The following is a 22,335-nucleotide window of genomic DNA, read 5'->3' as shown; positions in this document are numbered from 1 at the left end:
TCAGTTTTTGTTTGAATTTTGTTTGAAATTATGAACTATCTATCTATCATGTTGCTTTTAACTTGTGTTTGAGTGTTTCTTAACAGAATAATCATCCAAGGATTGATCCAACAACACATCAACACAACTAACTGCAACTAACAAGGAGTTACGGCCAAAAACCACCATTCATGATGAGTGTCGATCGACGCTGAAATGGTGTCGGTCGACACCGATGGGTAACCCGAGAATCAGTTCATCTTTTCATTACAATTTCCAATTATTTTTGTTTCTTTTAGCTTCTCTCTTACTTGATAACACTGAGGATAGTGTTGTTTAAGTCTGGGGAGAGGTTGTCTACTAACTACGTTTTTGTTTTTGAGTTTCAGTTGTGTTAGTCAAAACCATAAAGTTTGAGTCAAATTTTTCAAAATTTTTCGTTTTGTCTTTGGAAATTATGATCTTGATTAATGATTTCTCTTATTTGGCTAATACTCTAATGATTATTTGTTTATGCTTGATCTTAGAACTGAAGCTTAGAAAGACTATGAGCCTTATCAACAATCCTGAAAGCCCTTATTCAATGTATATCTGATTGATCTAACGTTGTCTCAACTTTTATCAGGATTTTAACCGGGCTTAGTCTCTTACTTTGGGGTTGGAAATCAGTGGACTAGACTTCTTCTTCGGGCCATACAAGTTAGTGCAATTTTTCAAAGTATATCTCCCTTCTCTCTTCCTTTCAGTACTTTAAAAAGATAGAGCTAAAAAAAAAGAAAAAAAAGAAAAGAAAAGGAAAAAAGAGAATAAAAGATGAGATGATTTTGATTAGTTTAGAGAGGTATGTAAATTACCTGTGACCTCAATATTCTACTCTTGAGTCAGATGATCACACAAAGCTTGGAAGCGAGGGGTATATAAATTAGCGATGACCCCGGTATTCGCTTACACCTTTGCTTAAAAAAAAAAAGAAGAAAAGAATTTTTTTTTGGGAGAAATCAACTCCTTTGAAGTGAGAAAAGAGAGAGGAAAGGAGATGTATGAAGAATGTCTTGGCTTGAAGAGAGTCCATATACCATTGATCGATATACCAAGGTAAGAACTCACCTGTACTTGCTTTAATTTATGTAATGAGATGACAATGGAGATTTCAGAGATTCTAAAAGATTGTAGGATTTGAGTAAGGAATGTTGATGCTTATCATGGTTAAGTATAAGAAGTAAGTTCTTGAATCAGGTAAATGAAGAGTGCGAATAAGAATCATCATGTAGTTGAGTGAGTTCCCAGTTTTCAAACCTCTTTCACAGATCTAAGCTTATGTTTTGCTTGAGGGCAAGCAAAGGCTAAGTCTAGGGGAGTTGATATATCATGGTTTTTGTGGTTTTTAACCATGATATAAGTGTGCTTTTTGAGTCTTTTGATTTGTTTCTAGGTTGTTTTTGAGTCCTTACAGGTTATCTAGGAATTTGGCACGGATGGAGCAAAATGGAGCAATTTGGATCGTTTAGGAACATTTAACGGAAGTAAACGAACTTGGAGTCGGATTAGAGTGCTGGTATCGATCGACACTCCTGTTTACCCGACGAGAGAACAAGAATTGGAAGCTTTACAATTTTACCCAAAGTTTTCCACAAATGCAATATAAGCCCCTGGACGTGTTTTAGGACATATTTATAGTGTTTTTGGGTTTTGTAAACCCTTAAGTTATTTTCTAGCAGTATTTGAGAGAGAGATTATTGAGAGCTTTTGGGAGAGACGGATTTGAATTCTTTGTACAGAAAAGATTTCTAAACTCCCTCTTTTATTATTCAATAATCTATTGCATGTTATTCAGAATTATGATTTGTTCTTCATTAAACATGTCTGAGTAATTTGATTGTTAGGTTTAGGGTTTTTCATAGGGTTTTTATGATTTATAAGATCTATTTATTTAGGATTCATTATCTTTCTAGATCTTCATCATATGTTGTTCTTCATATTAATTATTGATTGATCACCTAGAATTAATAACCTAGGAAAATAAATTGATATGAGAATATAATTGATTTTCCTGATAAAACCTTTTGATGAGCAAAATTACTTCTTGCAAAGAGATTTGATTTAGTAATTTTGTGAACTTATCTAAACCTGTATTTAAAGCTGATTTTTAACCTAGAATTTTACAAAGAGATTTAGATTTTCTGGTTTTAAATTTAGATAATATTTGCAGTGAGAACTGATTTATTTTACAAATTGTGTTTAGAGTTCTAGATCTGATTTTTAATTGCTTGAACCTTAATTAATTTATCTGATTTAATATTTCATAATTTCCTGAGAAATTTTCTAGGTTTAACCTTTTGATTTTCTGATTTCACAACATTTTAATTTAATATTTTGATTTTCTGATTTCACAACAGTTTAATTTAATCTTTTGCATTGTCTTTTTAATTTAAATCATCTTGTTTAGTGTAATAACAAAACTCTATTATCCATTGTGTTTGATCTTGAATCTTTGAGAAATTCAACCCCTAAATATTATAGTGATCTCTTGTTTGATAGAGTAGCTCCAGGGATTAATTTGAGCTTATCAGTTATTCAGGGAGGGTGTCAAAAAAATAAAAAAATAATAATATGAAAGTACCTTTAAACTCATTTTGAGGTGTTTCTACGTAGACATCTTTTTTTATTTCCGAAGAGTAGATGTTTTTAAAATTTGATATTAAATTATATTTAAAACACCTATGAAAATATTTGGGATAAAGATGGTCTAAATCTCAGTTTCTTCGTGGCAAAAAATACTTGTAGTTTTACACTTAACACTATCCCATATTCCACATTTACGTGTTTATATATGTTTCGAAAACGTACGTGTACACTTATTCTTTGTAACGTACGTCTTTGGCTCATCAATAGCTAGATGCTATATATAGAAGCTTCGAACATGCAGAATTTTTAATTAAAAAGGAAAAAAAATGGATAGAGAAGAAAATCTCTAAAAGCACTTGCATGTGCATGTCTAGTTACCGGCCGGTTGAGTGAAATTGAAAATAACCCAAATCTCTCTTTTGGAATACGTGTTACTCACGCAGATTCTTTTGTTCGATCGTTATAGCTTTATATCCACTTGCTATAACTTTTTTTGGATTAGGAAAGGGAATTAACTTGGTTATAATCAAGTCATGTATTGTCTATATAATCACTCTTTAAAATTAAAGTTAGTATATATCCCGTTCCGGTATAAGAAACGAGAAAGAACTTTTTGAATTCAACGTGAGATATGATCGTTAATTAAATAATTAACATAGACTACTAATGATAATGATGTTTAAACTGTCTTTAATTAGTAGTAGAAGAATCTGTGGGCACTAGAAGAAAACAAAAGATAAGGCATAAGCCAATCCATTAATTAAGGCGTAAAGACAGAAGTAGGTGTTAAGTGTCGACGGTTGACCAAATCGTTTAATAAAAAATAAAGAAATGACCTCATGACTCACTGACGGTCTTGGGTCTCAACCTGCCGTCAAAAATTTAAGTCTTCCGTCTTGGGTTAACCGACGAGGCTCTCATCCCTTGACTCTTTATCCACGTGTCACTATCTATCCACGTGGCATGAGAGAATCCAGGAAGAAAAGAGAGAAAAAAAAAATTTTAAAGAAGGCGGCTGAGCTGATTTAACTGACATGAGTAAAAAACGTTATTTTAATAACGTTCTTTTTGTCGAAACGGCTTCGTCGTCTGACGTGAGAGAAAGCATTTTTTTGCATTAAACCGAAGTTCCTGAACCCTGCATTCTCGTGATTGTGCTACGTTTCCGAAACTTCTCTCAGATGCGCTGTTTCTTTTTTCTCTTTTTTGTAAATTTTCCAGATTCTAATGTCAATATCTGCGTGAATATTAAGTTTACTACACAATAGACTGAAAAACATGGTAGTATACCGAATCCACTTGTCGGATCATAAAAAATTGATGGAATTTACGTTTTCAGGAAATTGGATGCCTTAAAGATGATATATAGGAATAAAAAATATGTTTTGATTAAAAGTTAGAAGATCGAACATTTGGAAATATGGATTGATACTCTCTATTTTCTCACACTAATGTATAATATCTTAAGATAATTAGATCGAAGCACATGCCGAATTTGTATAAATAGCTTCAAAGGATACTCATGCACATCATTTATCCTGATTTGATAAAACATGGGTGTAGAAATTAAGGATTTGAGGAAGTGATTGAATATTGTTGGTCACGGACAACCAATTTGACGCCATGCAGCATGCATCATTTAGGGATAAAATGAGGAGTTATATATATAACTTAATATTTTAAAATAATACGAAAACATTCTTAGAAACTTACCACAATGAAGATTGATTTATTAGCCACTAATCTATAAATCAATAAATTTTTATAGTCATGAGTTGGACTAGTATAAAAAACAATATAATTCAATAAAAATGACAAATTATTTTTTCTTTAAATCCTGTATAAATATATAGTCCCATTACTCTCATAAATTAATAATCATAAAACTAATATACATGTAATTAAGAAAATTAGCGAAATAACATATAAAAACTAAACTAAATAAGGCGCCAATCATGTTTTTAATATAACAAACACAAAATAATTAAGAAATCAAAGAAAAATGGAATAGTAAGACAATTTAGAATTGGCAAAATTCATCAAAAACTGTAAATTATAAACATAGAAAGTGTACAAATAACGAAAATTCTAAAAAATATTATAACAAAGAAATTTTCAAAAATATACAAATCTTTCTATTAATTAATTATTATTAACTTATCGATAAATTAATAACTCTATAATTTAATAAAATTTCACAGTCCCGACATTATTAGTTTACTTAAATTCAATATTCGACTAAATTATTTCACTCAAACTACCTAAAATCTAAATGATAACACAACAAATAAGTGGCATATACAACAATTTGCTAAACTACAAAGATCTAGCTTATATGTATGTTCAAAGATTCATTTTCACCAAGCATGAACACAAATCGTAGCTGTGCATCATTCTTTTTGTCATCACGATATCGAAAACTACTAAAATAAATTTTGACGATTTTGTTTGATAATATTTACGTTTTACCATTTAAGTATACAAAAGTAGTATCCCAAGCTGTAGCACGGTGCAAAATATTTTTTCATCACCTAGAAAATATATAATATTTTGTAATTCGATCATAAAAATCAAACACAATCCATGTTTGTTGAAAATGTTAAGTGATTCATTGAATGATTTGTAGATCTATATAGAATTGTAAAATTATGAAAATTAAAACAGATGCATTTTGAAATAACATGTTTTATCTTTGGATTAAATCTTTTTATTTTTCACTTTCAAATCCATTCAAATCTATTTAAAACAGAATGTAGATTTTGAAATCCAAAAACAAATCATTTTTCTCACTTTTTGCTCTAGTGTTCTTGACAAAGGATGCAGCCAATCTTCCATGCGATCCTTCAAAATGACCTTCCAGCTTTTATTGGTTTGGTGGAAGAAAGATAATCGTCACTGGAGGAGAGAAGCGAGGAGCAAAACACGAACAACACGGTTTTGCACATGGCTGCGAAGCTTGGTCACTGAGAACTCGTCTCCAAGATTATTGAGCTCCGACCGTCCCTCCTCTGTTCCCGCAACGCACACGGAGACACATCTTTGCATCTTGTTGCTCTTCTTGGAGACGTAAACATAGTTACGCAGATGCTAAACACTGGACTGGAACAGTGTTCCGCACGCAACAACAAAAACCAAACACCTCTCCACTTAGCTTGCCTTAGCATTTTCATGGTGGCTGCTACACTCATAGTGGAAAAGACGTATTCAGTCGACCTCGATGAACTCAATTTCGCCATATCAAGTGGAGCTACTTGTAAGTTTATAGTATACTAGAATGTGAAAGAGCCTAGATGTTCCCATAATATTTCTTGTACGTACGTCGTCTTATGATCCAGTTTAGTGTTAATTAGCCTCGATGTTTTATGCGTATTATATTTTCACTTTATCCTAGAAGCAGAAACACTTCGTAATGCTTCTTAGAATATGATTGGCACATAATAAACTTGACTTCCTTTCTGCATTTGGATTTGAATTGAAGCTCATTGCTTACCATGCCACATGTAATCAGTTTTAAGTGCATAATTATATCTAATCACAGACACAAAGACAAACATGTCGTTGAATATGTTGCTTCCCACGTTCAAAACTTCCAAGGCAAAGCAACCAACAAGAGAAGCAGGAATTTTGCCCTCTAATCGGTTTTGACTGACGTCAAGTGTTATTAAGCTCTTGGCGTTCTGAAATATTTCGGGAAGGATGCCGCTGAGTTTGTTGTTACGGAGATTTAGATCTGAAAGAGAACTCATCACCCGAGTCTCTAAACAACAAGGGATTGAGCCATTGAGGTTGTTGTCTGATAGATCTAGGACCTCTAGAGAGCTTAGTCCACATACTGATCGAGGGATCTCTCCAGTGAAGTTATTCTTAGAACCCGAAAAATAATAGAGACGCTGGGAGGATGGGATGAACAGTGGTCCTTGGAAAGCATTTGAGCTTAGATAAATAGTACTGATTTGACTCTCAGGAGAAACTTTTGAGGATCCATTGAAACCACTGAGAAAGTTGTTAGAGAGATTCACCTCGGACAACTTTGGCAGTCTCCACAACCAGTCTGGTACTTGACCTTTGATTTTGTTGTTGGAAAGATCTAGTGTTTGTAGTTTTCTTCCATTTCTTATGAACTCAGGGAACTCAATGATGTTGCAGCCTCGCAAGTACAAATATGCCAAATTTGGTAGAAAATCCGAATCAGAAGTGATGTTTGTTGTTGAAAGAGGAATGCCTGAGAGCACTAACCAGTAAAGCTTAAGAGGCGAGAAGACATTTAAATCAACTCCTGGACCGATGACTTTGTTGTAATTTCTACTTTTAATAGAAAATAATTGTAAATTACGCAAGAAGAGAGAGATATCCCCAATCCCATTAAAATCGCTGAATTTGTTATAACTCAAATAGATCCAGGTCAATGAGGGAATCTTGAGTAGGGATGAAAGAATGGCTCCTGTAAAAGAATCATCTCCACCCAAAAAAGACTCTAATTTGGAGAATTGGCTGATGTTTGGTGGAAGGAAACCTGTGAACTGATTTGAAGAGAGCCCGAGTGTACGTAGTTGGGTAAAATTGAGTATTGAAACTGGCAAATTTCCATTGAGCTTGTTATTCTCAACAGCAAAAACAGTCAATTGTTTTAGATTGCCACCAACAAAATTATTCCCACCAAGATCGAGAATAGAGAGATGAGAAAGGTTCCCAAGTGAAAACGGAATCTTCCCTGAAAACTTAGATAAGGAAAGGGTCAAAGAAGTCAAATGTTTGAGCCTGCTAATGGAGTCGGGTATGAGACCTGAAAAGGCTGTTTTGTAAATGATCAGCTCTACCATAGAGTTATTTTCATGAAACACGGGCAAATTGCCTCTCAGATTTGAATTGTAGCTTAATCTAATGGACTCTAAGCTCGGTATCAGAAGAACACTACTTGGAAATTCTCCAGACAGGTTGCAGCGAGAAAGATGTAGAGATCTTAGAGATCACAGGTTTGAAAACTCATGGGGGATTTCTGAAGAAATGTTTACATCGCTCAAATCCAGTTCTCTAAGATTCCTCAAATTTTGAGCAAGTAGATGAAGAAGGGATCCATCAATGGATAAAGAAGAAAAATAAGATGAAAGATCAAGAGACACCAACTTGGTTAGCTGAAGAAGGTTGATTGGAATTTGGCCTGATAGTGAAGACTTAGTGAGGTTAAGTCTTTTTAGCTCCATGAGTTTGTCAAACTCAGCTGGGATTGGTGAACCAGTGAAGTTGTTGTAAGCAAGGTTCAAATCACGGAGATGACGCAGTCTAAATAGACTGCTCTTGGATTTAAGCGGGCCATGGAGGAAGCCATCACTAAAGTCTAGCCCGATCACTTTGCCCGACTTAGCAGCACAGGTGATACCATCCCAAGAACAGCAATCACTTTTATTCACCCATGATTCTGTGTTCGGATAAGAAAACACATCTGAATCAACCCAATCAGGTTTCTGAATCAAAAACTCAGTCTCGAACTCAAGAAGAGCATCCCTTTGGTCGGGATGACAAAAGTGTTGTGTAGAAGAAACAAACGTGTTTAGAAAACTTGAAACGAGAAAAAGGAAACAGAAGGAACGAAGAAGGAAGCTCATTTTCTGATTAGACAAGAAAGCTTTCATATTTGTGTAAATGAAAAACTTATAAATTTTATATGAGTCCTTCCAAATCCAATAGACTTGACTTGAAAGACCATAAACTCGTTCTTCTTGGCCCCTAAAAAATCATGTTTTAAGAAATTAGAAATTTGGAGTTTAGTGAGGACAATAGAAAAATCAAAGTGCCGTGTAGCTTAAGCCAACTCTTCAACTTTATATGGGAGTTGGGACTCCGTATGACATTTTTTCTGTGAAATGCCTTCATAGTTGTCCTCTATCCAATTCCAAACCTGAAACATACGTCAGTATTAACTTCCCAAAATTTGCATTTCCTTAATTTCGAGCCACAAAACTAGTATTACTTTCAATATTATTTAATAAATAAAGACAAAGAACAAAACTTGTAGACTTGGCTAATTTGGTTGAAGAATTTTGTTCTCAAAACTGTGCTACTTGCATTAGTAACAAAGCGATGCCATTGTCTAATATCACCAAACCCAAACGTCACGTTTTTATCTCTCATCACTGCCTCTTCATCTCTCAAATTTTCTGTTTAATCATGTAGTTTCTTACATGATTCTGATGGCAATTGCTATTAAAGTTGACAATCAAATTTTTTGATACAAAATCTTCTCTTTTTGTATAAAGTTGAACTATTGTCTAAATCAACTGGTTCAGAATTGATGATTTGTTTCTGTAATCATGTAACCGAAAAGTGTCAAACAGATTAATTTCAAAGCTTCATTATAAACACAGATGTGATGCCCAAATGATGTGTGGAGTTTTTAAATAATATTTTTTAGTAATTATAATATGATTTATGGTTTTATAAAATTAAATTGGTGTAGTGTATATATAAAAAAATTTAAATAATATACTTCTGTAATATAATTATTGTTAATTATATTTATATTTCAAATAATTTACAATGTTGGTTTAGATTATTAGTTTCTAAAATATTATCGACGTAATTTTTTATCTAGCTAAAATTATATATGTTATAAAAGACATATTATTTAACTAACTGTTGATAGAGCACTAATTCTAAATTTAACAATGAAATGACTGTGAGGTGAATACTACTTGTTGAATATAGTTTCTCATGGTATAGATAAAAAAGAATGTTTTCTTAATTGATTTGTAACTTTTATCTTTGACAATCTCATTTCTAGGATTTTTAGTGATAATTTTTTGAAGTCAGTGTAGCAATGTTTAAAAAGTATTAGGGTAATTAAAAGAAAAAAAAAGAGAGTTCATTTAAAAGCTTAAAGGCAATGTTTTTAAACCCGACCCGGAAAGCAAACCGGACAACCTTCTGGGTCATTGGGTCACTGGGTCGACCCGGTCCGATCCGGTCCGACCGTAGGTCATTAATATACTGAATTTCAATGTATATCATATATATATATATATATATGTTTATATTTTGGTTTTATGAATATCCAAACAAAAATTTTTCATATCTATCAGTTATTAATTTGTATATATTTTTGAGTAATAATTATAAAATTCTAGTTCTTATGATCTTATCATTTTAAATCCAAACAAGAATAACAAGATATAATAGGAGAATATCATAATACTAATTAAAAAAATGATTTCTATCTTCGACTGAACCAAAAAACGAAGAAAACTAGGTATAGGCCTAGGCATTCGGATACCCGTTCGGGTTCGGTTCGGGTATTTTGGATTTTTGGGTTTTCGGGTTTAGAGGTATAGAACCCGTTCGGGTATTTCTAGACTTCGGATTCGGATCGGGTTCGGTTCGGGTATTTCGGGTTCGGATTCGGATTACCCGAAGTTCACAAAATTCAAAATTTTAGTATCTAATTAAGTCTAAATTATTTAATAACACGCAATTTATCTAAAAATTTAGAGTATTTTTTACTCAAATTTACTAATAAACAGTTTAAATACTTCAAATTATCGAAAATATCTAAAAATCTGAATATTTTAGACACTTATATTATTAAAATTATAACTATTACTAATATATTACTACTATATATTAATAATGTGGGTATATTCGGATACCCATTCGGATTTTGGTTCGGGTTCGGGTTCTCGGATTTAGAGATTTAGAACCCGTTCGGGTATTTTACAATTTCGGATACGGATTCGGATCGGGTTTTTTGGGTCGGGTTCGGATCAGATCTTCGGATCCGGGTATTTTGCCCAGGCCTAACCAGGTACACTCAAATTTGATCCCACATCGGAAGATAAAAGAGAAAGCAGTACCCGATTTCTTCTTTATATATGCTCGTTAAGTTAAATAAATTTGACCCGGACCGCCGGTTAGCGGGTTTTAGCCGGTTTTTTCTGTTTTATCCAAGTTTCTTAGTATCCGGTTTTTAAGTAATATTCGGACCGGGATACCATCCGGTTCACGGTTAAACCGGTTCGACCGGCCGGTCCGGTTCGGGTTTCAAAACATTGCTTAAAGGGATATATTGTAGCAATGTTTATTGAGAATTCTAAATGAATTATCTAAAATAAAGTTAAAATTTTCATAGTGGATTCTCTTAAAACTAAAGAATAAAATTACTTATAATTTAATGCCAAAGATAAAAAGAAATTAAAATATGCAAAGATGCTTATTTATATAATCTAGTCAATTTAATCAAAACACTGTTTACTTCTCATTTTTTACCTATTTAATTTAAGAGAATTTGTTAGAAATACCCTTTTTGAAATATTCATTTTCAATTTAAAAATATCATTTTTTTTGAACATTTTCGTTTTGACCCTCTTTTACACAACTACAATATGTTGAACTAACTTTTAGAAATTTTTTTAGGTTTTCTATTTTACATTTAGGATATAGATTTGAGGAGGTATGCTTTAGTATTTGGAGTTTAAGGCTTATATTTTATACATAAAAATGAGATATTTTTGAAAATAGATAACATGAAAGCGTATTTTTGAAAAGGGACATAAGAAAAGAGGTATTTTTGAAAATGTCCCTTAATTTAATGATACAATATTTGAAGTGAAAATTACCCAGTTTGACACAAATATGAGGTATAATAACTAGATTAACTCCCAAACTACGATTAGAACTAGAATGACCCCCATTTAAGTAAAAAAACCGAAAAGCCTAAATTATTATTCTGTCTACAGAAATTAATATTTTTTAAAATATATTGTCTACGATACAAAAGAAAAAAAAATCATACTCGATCATAACATAACTCAAACACTTCTTCGTTTTTCTGGAATTTTTTTTTTGGGTTCTTTCTCTTTTATCTTTGATTCTTTAAATCGCCGGCGAACAACAAGATTAATCGCAGCTAATTTCCTTCTTTGGGGAATAAGAACCCTAATCGCCGCCGCTACTCTATTTTGTTGAACTCGCAAACTCCTCTGTCGATTTCACCAAAAACCCAATCCTATGATTCATAGAGAACCGAGACCGAGTTTGTTGTTCGTCTGATTCGGTAGGTATCCTGTGTTGCATGCTATTTCCGTTCAATTTAGATTTGGGTGGTGGTGGATTTTTGTCTTGTTGATTTATGGGTCTTGATTTATTAGATAAACGGTTAGTTGAATTATCCCGTTTTGTTGCAGATCTTGCTCCTCAATTGCTTCGGTGCTCCTCAAAATAATCGGTGGCTTCAATTTTTAGTGGGTTCAATTTTCGGTGGCTTCAATTTTCATTTTTCTGGTAAGAAGTTTGTCTAATTTGATGGGCTTTGTTTAGATAAATTAATTTGCCCCCAATTCGACAGTGAATGATTTGAAAGTTGATTGTTATAGCTACAGATTTATTTCATTGTTTTACCTAAGTGACAGTTTCTTTTTTCATTCTCGTGTTTGTGAATCGGATATGTTTGTTCTTCAGCCAGCTAAAAGTTTTAGATTGTTTTCTTGGATTAGTGTAATATTTTACAGATGTTTTGTTTGTGATGGGTTTTAAATGTGTTTGAAGCTAATCCTATCATTATATTTGTTGACTCATGATTTAAATTTCAATATGTATAGGAATGGCATCCTCGAGTACAGTCTCAAAATATCCTCCTCACCTCTATGAAGAAGGAAGATCTCCCTTGCAAAACAGGAGGATGAACCACAATTGTTTTTTGTCAAAAATTGGGATAATGAAAAAGGGTTTAGGCTTGGATGTGTGGGGTAAGTTGAAGGAATCATCTCTTGGATCGAGTATTTATTAAGTTAGCTGAACTATCATACGCATGGTCTGCTACAAAAATTCATTATATCCTTACACATCAGCTAGCAGTCAACAATTCGCATGAGGTATGGTCGTTGATTGATGGTAGACCTATCAGATTTTCTTTAAATGAGTTTGCTGAAATAACGGGATTAAACTGTGATCCAATTGACCCGTCGGAGAACGTAGATGTTGATCATCATGAATTTTGGAGAGAAATGAAGATTGCAACAACTTCAGACGGTCCAAAGTATACTGAGTTGGAAAAGGTTATGGATTTTAGCAAGACATGGTCTGAAGCCCATAGGATGATGGTTGGTAGGCTAATGTTATTATCTGTTGCAGTACATGGCATTTATCATGGCTCTAGGATCCCTCTTTCAAGTGCTAAAAGGGTTTTTGATCCAAATGGTTTTGAAAAACATCCTTGGGGTCGAGTGGCTTTTAGTTGCCTAGTTAATTCAGTGAAGATTGTTGACTTAGATAAAGACTTTTACACGGTTCAAGGATGTGTGCATGCTTTGTTGATTTGGTTGTATGAAAGTGTTCCTGGCATTGGAGAACTATATGGGCTGAGAAGGTCTACGAGTACTGGCACTCCACTTCTTGATTGACAATCACCCGGAAAGGTATCAAGATTGATGAATTCATAAAGAATGAGATGGCTAAACATGGACATGTTAGTTTTTGAGATTAATTACTACACCATTTGTTTTATAATTTGTTTTTTTTTTTTTTTTCTGTTGTGACTAGGAACACTAATATTTTAGTTCTATGATGTATGTAGGTGCGTGTAAAGCACATGGTTCATGTATCGGAGGAAAATATGTATCCTAAATGGAGTGACGACGTGGAGAAGGATCCGGAGCTAGACAACTTGATTACTGATCTTGTCCACAATTGTTAACCTTGAGATGTTTGGAAAGTTGAGAAAACAGTGACCATGGGAAGAAAAAAACGGAAAGCTAAAGAAAATGAGAATGGCGAGAGTCGAATGAGTGATAAGAAATTGAAAATGAAAGCTGGTTACTCCATTGATGAAGAAGGAGAAAAAGATGTAACCAAGAAGGAAAGTAAAGGCAAGGAACACATGGAGGTTAGTTATTTATTCATTAGCATTCATCATAGTTTGATAAGTTATAAACTGCATACATATAGTAACAAATAAATCATTGCAGGATGTTGAAGATGAGAGAAAAAGCTTGTTGGATATTTGGAAGATGATAGAAAAAATGAATGGGTCAAGTACCGACTTGGGCAAGAATTTAATCAGTAGGATGGATGCATTAGAAGGTAAATTCAAAGCTTTTGTTGAGAAGAGAATGGGTGTGTTAGATGAGAAGCTTAGTGATAGGATTAAAATGGTGGAGGTAGATTTGAAAGGAATGAAAGAAACAAAACCCACTAATGTCCCAATTGACTCGACTTCAAACAACAATGAAGAGGATGAGACTCATAGTCATCAACCATTAACTTTTATTTTGGTATTTAATTTTTATTTGTTTATTTTTTTTTCTAATATTGTAATACAATTTTCAAAACTTATTCAAATATAGTAGTCTTGGATGGTAGAGATGAAAGAGACATCGAAAGATGAATTTCCAGTCCCTCGAGTGGTGAAGAAGGTTTACACTGTGAGTAATAAAAAGAAGAAGTTAGAAACAGAAATATCTGCTGATCTTCCTCTGTGTGAGCAGACTTATGTTACTCAAGATCATCAGAAGAACTTAGTGGGTGATGTTTTAAAGAAACTTGGTCGCAAGAATGTTCGGCCAGCTGCTGTCAAGGTTGAAAAGGAGAAGGGAAAGAGGCCAGCTGCTGATGGTGATGAACTTGAAGATATTACTGACAAAGTTGTTGCTCTTGATACAAAAATGGCTTCTAGTTCAGAATCAGAAGATACATGGGATGACCCTCAACAACAGTTGGTTAGTAAAAGGCTTGATGCAACATTTACACGACTTGGAGAGCATTTAAAATTTTTGGATGGAGATACGACACAAGCAAAACGAGTTCCGCAGTTGGAGTATAGGGGCGCCGTCGTGCTAAAGATGGAGAAAAAATAGGAAACCGCTTATGGAAAACCCTAAAAAATTAATGTTTAAGTGACATATATGGAAACTAAAATAAAAAGTCGGCCACACCTATAATAAGTCTGTCAATGGTTAGTTCAAAAAAAATCTGAAACTATGAATCTAGAACTATGAAACAAGTCTATCATTATATAGTTCAAAAAAATAATCTGTCACTATATAAAAATTAAAAACTGTCATAACCAAAAAAATGTGTCTAACAAACAAAAAAACTGTCACAACATTAAACAAATTTGTAAGGTCATTCTAGCAATTTTTATTTTCTTTAAATAAATCTGTTAACAAATGACAGATTTTTGGAAAACAAAAAAAAAACTGCCAGAACATAAAATAAATCTGCCATAACGTGCTACAAAGTAGGTCAAACTAGCAATTTTAAATTTTGATTAAAAATCTGCTATCTATCGGCAGATTGTTGGTAAAATTATTAAAATCTGTTGTAACTTAAAGTAAATCTGTTATCAATAAACGTCAAACTAGTAATTTTTTTTTCTCAAAAAATCTGCCACGTTACAACAGATATTTAGCTTAACAAAAAAAAACTGTAACAACTAAAACAAAAAGTCGGCCACAAATTATAACAAACCGGTAGATATAATAACAAGTCTATTGTGTCGTTAAAAAAAAGTCTGCCGTTTGGAAAAAAATCAGCCGTAAATAAAAAACTGTCACAACTGATTTTTATAAGTCTGTCGACCAAAATAAATCTGCCAAAGTAAATCTGCCATTTTAAAAAAACCTGTGACAGTCAAATAAATCTGTCACCACATACCACAGATTTTGTAATTTTCCCTCTCCTAATCGCTGGAAAAAATTATAAGGATATTATGGTATTTTTTTTTTCCTAACAAAGCACTAAACGGTATTTTATACATGAAAATAACCCAATTAACCTTAATATTTTAAGAGTTAATTTAGCAATTATTCCCTTAAATTGGGTTAATCTAGTAACTTTCCCATATTTGAAAGTTAAATATTTCCCTTCTTTTTGTTATGTTTACATGGTTATTGTATACAAAAGGTTATGTATATGCATCCAAAATGAATTTAAAGCAAAAAAAAAAATGGATTCAATATATCTCTAAGTTTATTCTTTGGAAAGATGTTGTGAAATGAAACAATCAGACCCTTTTTCGTAGGCCTGGACATAAAAACCGTACCCGAATATCCAACCCGGAACCTGACCCGAAAAATCGGGTTCGAGTTGGGTACGGGTTTGTCTATAAAACCCTATTGGGCTCTATTTTCTAATACCCGTGGGTTCGGGTTAGGGTCGGGTAATATCTGATACCCGTTTGGGTACCCATTAAACCCAAACATATAAACATATTTATAATGTTTATCATTAATATAATGCAATTACCCCAAAATTATGATTATAATTTTGATATTTCATTTAGTTTTATACCTAAATATCAAAAATAATCAAAATATATAAAATATTTTGTAACATAAGTCAAAATTTAACTAAATTTATTGAAATTTAATTAATTTCAATTATATTTTTTTCGGATACCCGGTAGTTCGGGTACTAATCGGGTTCTAAAATTTGTAACCCAAACCGACCCGAACCCGATAGTACCCAAACCGAACCGAACTCATATATCTAAAAATACCTAATGTGTTCTATATTTCTAAACCCGTTTACCCGAACCTGAATGGGTAATACCCGAACCCGAACGGGTTACTCGAATGTCCAGCCCTACTTTTTTGTTTTAGTAAAATATTAAACTAGTGATCTCATACTCACTAACATCCTACTCCAATCAATACAAACAATGGAAATAAATAACAACATTAAACCAGCAATACTCCAATTAATAAACAAATAACGGAACATCACATTGTCAAAACAATAAACCCACATCCTAACAATATCTTAATGACCCATCTCTAACAACCTAATAGAAACCAGACTCCAAACAAACGAACCACTAGAACATACTCCTCTTCATCGCCTAGATTTCCCGATCACACTTTACCTTTACCTGCACCAAAAACAACAATTGAGATGCGTGGTATTATCACAAAGACTATATGAGGCGATCCTCTCATCTACTGGGCTATACACACAAGCAAAAAGACAAACACAAACAATACAAGAAAACAAGCAAACCAAACAACTCTGAACATATGCGTCAAACGACACTCCTCGTTGTCACGGTCAATACTTCGCCCTTGCGTCGACCGACACATTCCTTGCACCGACCGATGCAACCTCACAACTCCATCAAATCCCTAACTGATTTGACCGATGCACTCCTTGCATCGATCAATGCAACCTCGCGTCTCCACAAAATCCTTAGCTGTGTCGATTGATGCTTTCCTTTCGTCGGTCGATGCATTCGCACGAAGCATCACCGAACACGATCCCTCCCGACTTCCCTCGGCTCCAACTATCACCACTATGTCCATGATGCCAAATCCTCCCTCCACATGCCACGAACACCACGACAAACACACAAGCAATCAAATACACAAAATCACACAAAACACACATCTAATTGTTTAGATAAGACATGGTCATGCACTCACCTGTTAAACAAGAAGAATCTGAACCAAAACGACGAGAATCACACCACGACAAGCTTTCCACCACGTCCTTAGCCACATATCCCCACTCCAGGAACAGATCTACCCAGAAACGGCTTAGAAATCCTCAAGAACGCTCACATGAACTTCTAGAGAGAAAACTCTTCTTCTTAAGTGTTTAGAACGACAAAACGGCTAACCCCAGCTCTAAGGGGTCAACTTCAACCTTATATATAAACCCTAAAGTTGTCCTGTTAGACCATGCTAAACCAGAGAAATTAGAATTAACACGCACGCAAACCAACCACTAGCATCGATCGATGCCCTCCCCTAGCGTCGATCGATCCACAAACAGGAAATCCGGTTTGCGGGTGTTACATGGAATCTGATTTTTTTAACCATTTCTTTCATTAAGCATAAAATTTATACAAAAGTTTGTACATCAAAATTTAATGTAAAAAAAAGATATGAGTTTAAAAATCTAAAATTTCATTCATCCTACGAGATCTTAGCCCCTTCATTAAGTATTTTCATCCAAAAACAGATGTTATAAAAAATCATGTCAAACTCTAAATAAACTTAACAAATTCTTGCTAATCACTTTAAGTTAAACCAAATATGACATTGTGGATACAAAGATATGTTTGAAACGACCGCACCCGGATTCTCAATCCTTACACAAGACACACGGAAAACAATTTCATCGGAACCCCATAATTCTGACGAGACAACCGACGTCAATCGCTCCTTACAACAACTTCCACAAATACTAGCTAGATCCAACTAACTCATACTCTGCAGCTACCAACAGCAATCATACAAACATACTTCATCTCTACAAGCACCTTACTGTAACATCCGCGAATCAAAGTGTCGGTTTTCAGAGAGGGTGTCGATCGACACCACCATTTTCCGGTTTGACCAGATTGATTTAATTGTCGATTTGGTTTGGTTTGATTTAAGTGAAACCTTAAAACCGGGTTATTTAAGGGGAAAGTCGACCTAGGTCGTGGGTTTTGAGAGTTTTCCCATTTCCGAGAGTTTGAGAAAAGGAGAAAAAGTTCTATAGAGTGTTCTTGAGAGATTTTTGGAGATTCTTGGCTTGTTTGGTGAGATCTGTTCCTGTGGAGTGGAGATCTTGTGCTAGGAACAAAGGAGAAGCCTTCTAAGGTGTTAGATTCGTCAGTTTGGGTCAAAAACTTCCTGCAAAAGAGGTGAGTGCATGACCATGGCTGACCTAAGCTTGAAAATTCTATGTTTGGGTGTTCTTTGAGTTGTGTGATTGATTCCTTGCTTGCTTATGGTCGATTTGTGGTTTCTATGGCCTTATATGGCTTATGCTAGGTTGCATGGAAACGGAAACTGATACGCGGAAGCGAAACGTTTCGGAAACGAGAAACAATTTTTTTCTAAAATTAGGAAATGGAAACGTTTTGGACACGTATGTATATATACATATATATTTATATATATATATATATAAAACACCAAACATAAAAACTATATCAAAAAGCTTCAAACAACAAAACTTCAAAATATAAATATTAAATAGTTGAATTAAAACACTAATAATATTATATATTTATATCGATTATGAAGTTTTATATTTCCAAATTATTTATTTATTAAGTTTCAAACTAAAAAAAAAGTTTACGTCATGTTTCCATAACGGAAATGGAGTTTCCATCATGTTTCCAAACAGAAATATCTAGGAATCGTGTTTCTGTGCATTGTTTCCGACTTTCCATGAGTTTTCGTTTCCGAAACGTTTCGGAAACGGGAAACGGACCTCAAATAGAGTTTCCATGCAACATAGGGCTTATGGGAGAGTCTGGAACGCTTGGGAGACGTTTGGAGGTGGATATCTGTACTGGAGCTTAGAGGAAAACGATGCTCGGCATCGGTATCGATCGTCACAAAGAGTGTGTCGGTCGACACCATTGCGAGGACGGCTCGAAAGCTCTGAGGAGAGTCAATCGACCCCATGTGGATGAGTCAGTCGACACAATTAGGGTTTCGGGAATTGTCGAGCAGGTGTTGGTCTACACTAGGTGGACAGTGTTGATCGACACTGAGTGTGTGTCAGTCGACACCAACCTTCAGCAGACGGCTGTTACTTGCTTTCCTGGTTTGATTGTGTTTGTTTGATATTTGTTGGATATTGGATTCTAAAATGGTTATGTGTATAGCCCAGTGGATGGGAGGATTGCCTCACTGAGTGTTTATGACAATACTCATGCATCTCAATTTGTGTTTGTAGTGCAGGTAAAGGCAAAGTGTGATCGTGGAATCAAGACGATGAAGAGGAGGATGTTCTAGAGGCTTGGTTGTTTGTTTTATGCTTCTGTTAGGTTGCTAGAATGGAATGTAGTGGTCTAGAACGAATGTTTAGGTTGTTGGTTCATTGTTCTATGACTTGGTTTATGTTGTTGGTATTTTTGGATTGAATTATTGGTTATTGGTTATTTATTCATTGGTTTAATGTTGGTTATTTCCGCGGTTTGATTTGAATGTGGATAGGTGTTACTGAGTATGGGATCAATAGATTAATAATATTATCTATACTATTAAAAGGGAAACATTATTTACAAGGCAAAATGAAACTTGAGAATATATGACATAAAATAACCTTGAATATATTTCAAAGCATACAATAAAAGAACGCAGATCCGTTTGTGACCCGGATTTTGTTAATTCGGATCGTGTTTTACAAAGTGGATCAAGAATAAAAAGTCTTGGATCCAAACAGAATCGACCACAATTATATTTTAGGGAAGTAAAAACAAATCAGTATCGGTGATAATTAGTAACTTCCATAGCTAATAATAATATTATGGAGCATTAATCACAAATCTTAAATAACATATAATTCAATATAGAAAACTATCCATATTTAAATTCCAATTAAAAACGAATCATTAAGTTGATATCTCGAATGTTACCTTATCAAATCAAATATCTAATCAACCTTAAGTGGTTGTTAATTAGCAAGTTAAATACGACCACAATTTCAGTAAGTTAGCAAAATCGTTTTTATTTAGTAAATTAATGTGATACAAAACTCTACATGTTTCATATCTTTTCTTGATTTAGTTTGAAAGATTTAAATTATCACATATACAAAATTTTAGCTACTTACCAAAATCTGTATTTATCTTAGCTACTTACAAAAACGGGTATAAATTCAAAATTTTATTTAAGTAAATATATTTAATTTAGTTATATATTTTGAGATATTTTCGGAAACATTGATTATCGATTTTAATGTTACATTGAGCTAATCTAAGCTCTGTATAAAACGTGTGGAAGTATTTTGTTTCATTTATTCACAAAAACTTTTTTGAGCATCAATATTTTGAGTTTTGAGTTTTCTGACTTTTATATTTCAATCTTTTAGTCTTTCAGATTTGAAACTCTTCAAGAACATTTGAAATATATAAGTCAAGACTGTAAAACTTCTAAAATACGGTTGTTGTGAAATAATCAAGTTGTTATAATCGATTTTATCTTATCATTCTTTTTGTATAGTTACGGTTTTTCTTTATGTTAGTACATATATACATTGGCTATAATAGTGTAGTTTTACTTCATGATTATATTGTTTATATTGTTACACGTCGCCTATTGATAATAATCATATTAGTGTGAGTGATTTCTTCGTTATATTTCCAAATCATAATAAATTTTGCAGTGTTATAAGGTTCTGACATGGCTGGCTTAAGCATCTGATCAAGGTTTAAAGTTAAAATATAAATAATCCAGTGGTTCCTTCTCTTAGTTTTAGTGAACCATGTTCTTTTTAAAATTCAGTTCTTTTTATTTGTAAAAGTCTTTTCTTAATTATGAAGCTAATTTATGTTTAAATGTATTTTTACAGGGTTGGAAAATTCATGCGTAACTCAAGAAAATATATGTGAGCCCTTTTTGTTCGATTTTGAATTACTCTAATTTTTTTAATGTTTTAAGAATTTTACATCATGCTTGATGAAATACTAACTATTTAACAATTAAATGTTTTGTTTACCTTTCTGAAATTATATCTTAAGACTATAGTAGCTGTGAAAATTTGTAATGAAAATATTGTAATATCTTTCATTTAAGATCTAATACTATTCAATTGATATTCTTCATTTTTAAATGATTTTAATATATTTTTTTTGCCATAATTTAATAATATTTACATGTTTATATATGTTTGCAGGCGGTAAAAAGAACAAATGTTGTTACTACATATGGTGTGAAAGAGAAAATATGAAAGAGTAATTATCAAGGGACTTTAATCATGAAGAATGTGTAATTATATATCAGATTTGTTTATCCATCCACACATATATAGGTATATATATGTATATATATGTTTGGTTTTAAAAAGTCAAATGTTATTAATATATTTTAAGAAAAAAATTGAATTGTAAAATCACTTAATCACTTAAAATCACTTAATCACTTAATTGTAAAATCACTTAAGATCTCATACCAGCACCCAAATTGTTTTCATTTAATTTGGGTGCTATTTTAAATTGGGGCAATCACACAAAATAAAACATATGGCTAGAATTGCCTACCAAACTGATAAAAATCAATAATCTTCAATAAAATTTTGGAGAGATAATTATAAATATAAGTAATATAAGGAAATCAAATTTAGTTCTACATATTCTAACAGATCTGATTTTTCTTTTTGACTAAAACACATAGAATATTGTACTGGTATGAGATTAGATTATAAATGTTAATAATATTTGTTAAAAATATGATTACAAACATAAGCCACGTACACATCCATAATATATTGTAAACCTGATAAATAACCTTAACTTTTGAAATCAATCTCGCACGTATGTGCGGGTCTGAATCTAGTATATTTATAAAAAAATGGGTCGGGTCGTTTCACTTACATTCGTAGACTCTGTTTCCTCCTCCATCTGACCCCTTCGTGATCCACCCAAGCAAGCCACTTAAACACGTATCCCAAACACCACTTCATCTAGTTACTGAGTCGCACAATTAACCATCCTTAGCGACCGAGTAACAAAAGAGGTGGGCTGAAATACTTTATTCCGTCCAGCCACGGAAACACTATTCCGATGAACCCTCTGATTCACCGACTTAACTTTAACCCCACACACTCTTGAGTTCCACCTTTGTTATCTAACAACCAAGACCTAACTCCATAAGCCATAGAAGCTCCTTCAAGGTTCCAGCTCAAACCGAGCTCTTTGGCTCAACCAACAATACAATTTATCACAATTCAATCCATACAAAACTTTATAATAACACTCTAATAAAACACAAACTAACCGTTCAACTCGCAATTCTACCGTTGGATATG

General features: G+C 33.3%; 1 pseudogene; it reads left to right on the top strand.

Annotated features, from left to right (window-relative positions):
• The window catches only part of LOC104742829, a 37,563-nt pseudogene continuing 20,649 nt past the window's right edge, over positions 5,422-22,335 (top strand).

Source organism: Camelina sativa, chromosome 14, assembly GCF_000633955.1.
Source record: "Camelina sativa cultivar DH55 chromosome 14, Cs, whole genome shotgun sequence".
Lineage (NCBI taxonomy): Eukaryota > Viridiplantae > Streptophyta > Magnoliopsida > Brassicales > Brassicaceae > Camelina > Camelina sativa.
Note: the sequence above shows the minus strand (reverse complement) of the source record. Positions and strands in the feature narration are given on the sequence as shown.